The 4,294-nt window shown below is 40.3% G+C and overlaps 1 pseudogene; it reads left to right on the top strand.

Moving 5' to 3' along the window:
• The first annotated feature begins 2,720 nt into the window (after nt 1-2,720).
• On the top strand, nt 2,721-3,713 carry LOC110322450 (annotated as a pseudogene).
• Nucleotides 3,714-4,294: the final 581 nt, after the last annotated feature.

Consider the following 4,294-nt stretch of genomic DNA (forward strand, 5'->3'; position numbering starts at 1 on the left):
GGAATGGATACAGAAACTGTGGTACATTTACACAATGGAGTACTACTCAGCTATTAAAAACAATGACTATATGAGTCCGTGGAGAACATTTCTCATTCAAATCACAGCAAACTTTGACCTTGGTGATAGCAAGTGCTAACTGCTGTAAAATAATGTATTTAGTCACTATTTTTGGAATGACTTACATAATGAATGACAACTATCTGACAAAAACTATATTCATGTCCCTACTGCACAGAGAGAAGAGGAATGTCGTGTTTTGGCTCTTTGTACTATTGCCATGAGAAAATACCCTGATAATACTCACTTAATGAAAAATATTTATATGGCTTAGCATTCCAGATTACAGTACATCATTGTGGAGAAGTCAAATCTGGAGGGACATGTAGCAGCTACTCACATCTACACAGACGAGCAAAGAGCAATGACTCAATACATGCTTATTACTGATCAATTCACTCTCTCCTCATTCAGCCAGGATTTCAGCCTGATGTTTAGTAAGGCTCCTCCCACTTCAATTAACCTAGTTAGGAAATCTCCTCTTGGCATGCCTTTTTAGTCCAGCCAAATCTAAGTAATTCTTCATTGAGACTCCTTCCTAGGTGATTCCTACTTTCTGCCAAGTCAGGAACGATAACTAACAACCATGACCCATTCATGTGGCAACTGCTGTTTCTCCGAACAGCTGGGGTTATCTATTATTTAAGTCCCTTGAATAGACAGATTGCTGTCTTCTCACATTTTATCTTTCAGAAAACCCAAAAGGTACAAAATACCATTATTTCAGTATAGATGAGAATGAAGAAGCTCAGAAGCTGTCCTTCCCCAACATGTACAAATTATAAGTGACAGATGCCACTCAGCACTGAGGTCTGTCCAAAATCCACCTCTGCACTCTTTTCCTTTGACATGATTCAACTGACCTTTTTCCTTACCAAAACCCATGCTGTGTGATTTCCAGTTTAGTTATATTGAAAGGTGGTTAGATCACTCAGAAGCAGTTAGATCACAAGGTCTCTGTCTTTAAGGGTGTATTAATACCTTTCTCCTAAGTTTAGATCACGTCTTACTATTGTCAACTGTCTTAAAGCTGCCCTGGACTTCTCACTGTCCTGATCACAGCTCTAATCCTCTACTATGAGTCAAAGCAGAACAAAGCCTCCCTCAAATGTTGATGTCCTATCGTGGACTTCCTAGCTTTCCAAATCATAAACCAACATAAGTTTATTCCTCCATAAATTACCTAATCTCAGACATTCAGTAATAGCAACAGAATGGAGTGGGGGACCCTAGATGATGACAATGCCTCCATCTTTCCTTATCCTCTGTCATTTTTACCTCCGACCCCCCCCCTTTCTCAAATGGAAGAGAACATGTATGTAGTTGTCAATTTTTTTGAAAAAGTAATTTCTTACATGCAGTTGGCAGTCTTCCACTTTAATCCAAAACCTAAGCATATACCATGTGGCACAGAAGTCACCTCTGCCAATTGGAGCCCAAGTGCAAAGCTATTCAGTAAATGCCTCATTAGAAAGTTCAGGAATTTATGACAAACTGTGACCCATGAGACTTCATAGCACAGCCTTCAGCATAATTAGAGCTTGTCTAGAAATCCCTCCCTTCCTCTGTACTAACAAATAGGATTTTAATCACAAATCTGCAGCTCTATCTCATTATGAAGGGAAAAAAATCCCTCACGGTGCTTTTAATTGACCTTATTTTAATGTGATGTGTAATACCCTCAGCAGGATCCCCAGGCACACTCAAAATAGAATAGTAAAACACCTCTTAAAACTAGGTTATATTTGAAATAGCAGCTTAGATTATTCATAGCATCCTCAAACAAATTACAACCTGTTGAAATTCATCTTGTCCTTTTCAAACAAGCCAGAGGCCCAAGCTGACATATTGAATGTTTTATGAGTTCCTATATCTTGAAATTCATGTGAAAAAGTCTTCACAGATGGCTGATGTCTAATCTGAGGCTCACAATCCAAACCTGCTCAGGCCTGAGGTCAAGCTGTCAGGAAAATGTCCGGCTGGTATATTTCAGGGCCATATATCCTGGATTCTTGGTCAGTTCAGCATTTGGAAATTCATTGACCTTGGACTTCAACTTGAAATTACAAAGCCACCCATGATTTCTTTATAAAGAGCTGATCTCCAGACAGAGTAGGTCTGGAGATCTCAGTAACCACATGATCATTCCTGAAACTCTCTGCCAGAGTATTTTGCATTTGTTTTTTACTATCTCAGACCCTCCTGGGAGTATCTAGGGATAATGTGTAGAAGTGGGTGTTTCCACCCTTCCAGAAAATAATCATTTACAGAGATAAATGGGTGAGGGATGATTATTTTAGAAAATCTTGATAGAAAGTGAGTAAGAGCTGATGACATCAGCACATGAAATCAGCCTCCCTCCCTTTTCAGTGCTTAGCCATGGACTAATCGCAGAATTACATTTCATTACATGTATAGTTTGTATCTTGATAAACTCTGGATTTCAAGATTGTTCTTCACCCCAAACATGTATCATTTTCTTAAGAAAACAGTCAGCACATAGCCTCCCCACCCCTCCTGCAATGCATGGCCCTGGGATCCCCCAACCCCTCCTGGCTAGCCTGCTGCCCTGGCTGACAAGGAAGCGGCCTTTAATGACTTAGTGGAAGAACATGTGATCCATGAGAAGTAAAAAAATATGGAAGAAGAACACCCCTTTTCTTTATGATTCGGTGATGACCCATGATCTGGAGTGGCCCAGCTTAACTGGCCAGTGGCTTCCAGATGTGACTAGGCCTGAAGGGAAAGATTTCAACATTCATCAGCTTGTCCTGAGAACACACACATCAGATGAACAAAACCACCTGCTGATAGCCAGTGTCCAGCTCCTTAATGATGATTCTCAGTTTGATGCATCCCATTATGACAGTGAAAAAGGCAAATTTAGAGGTTTTGGTTCTGTCAGTGGGAAAATTGAAATAGAAATCAAGATCAACCATGAAAGAGAAGTAAACAGGGCCTGGCAATGCAACTCAGATTTGCATCTCCTTGAACATCAGAAGAAAGATTATGGGCTTTCTTGGAATCCAATCTCACCGGGCACTTACTTAGTGCTTCAGATGACCATACCATCTGCCTGTGGAACATCAGTGCAGTTCCAAGAGAAGGAAAAGCGATGTATGCAAAGACTATCTTTACAGGGAATACAGCAGTAGTGGAAGACGTTTCCTGCCATCTGCTCCACGGGTCTCTGTTTGGGACAGTTGCTTATGATCAGAAACTTATGGTTTGAGACACTCATTCAAACAATACTTCCAAGCTAAGCCACTCAGTTGATGCTCACACAGCTGAAGTGAATTGCTTATCTTTCAAATGAGTTCATTCTTTCCACAGGGTTGGCTGACAAGACTGTTGCCTTGTGAGATCACATAAGGATGAAATATTCCAAGTTCAATGGTTACTTCACAATGAGACTATCTTAGCTTCAAGTAGGACCTAAGTAAAATTGGAGAACCGTCTCCAGAAGATGCAGAGAATGGCCCATCAGAGTTGTTTATTTGTGGTGGTCACACTACCAAGATATCTGACTTCTCCTGGAATCCCAATGATTCTGTATCAGAAGACAATATCATCCAAGGTGGCAGATGGCAGAGAACATTTATAATGATGAAGACGGTGAAGGAAATGTGCATCCAGAAGGGCAAGGATCCTAGACATGTCTGCACTTGTGATTTTAGACTCTCCTTGTTTTTCTCTGAACCCCGAGATGGACTTAACATTGGTTTAAGATACAAACTTTGTTCAGCTACCCAACTACAATGGGTGCCATCAACAATGCTATTAGTCCAGACCATGGGTGTTTTCTAAATCTTAACTGGGGGTGGGGGGGGCTTAATTCAGCAAAGCCTCGTTGGTGGCTCCAATTGTGGCCAGATAGCTGAACAAAGCCTGTTTTGGGTTGTGTGTGGTTTTTCCTTCCTTCCTTTCTTTCTTTTCTTTTTTTTTTTAACTTGGGACCATCAAGTTGTAAAGATGTATGTTTTTACCTGGCAGTTGTACCACTGGTGAACTGTCAAAATGAGAAAGAGTGAATTGGTAGTTTGTATTTGTTTTTAAAATTAAATTAATCCTTGATGAAAGTTGCTTTTTTAGAGGTTAGTCTTTGACCACTATAGTTTGATGCCATCTCCATTTTGGTTGACCTGTCTTACCGTCAGGCCTGTTACTCTCCATGACTGTGTAAGCCCTTATAATGGAATAAATTGCTTTTCTATATAGCCAAAAAAGAAAAAAA

The sequence above is a fragment of the Mus pahari genome, chromosome 5 (assembly GCF_900095145.1).
Source record: "Mus pahari chromosome 5, PAHARI_EIJ_v1.1, whole genome shotgun sequence".
In the NCBI taxonomy this organism is placed as follows: Eukaryota; Metazoa; Chordata; class Mammalia; order Rodentia; family Muridae; genus Mus; species Mus pahari.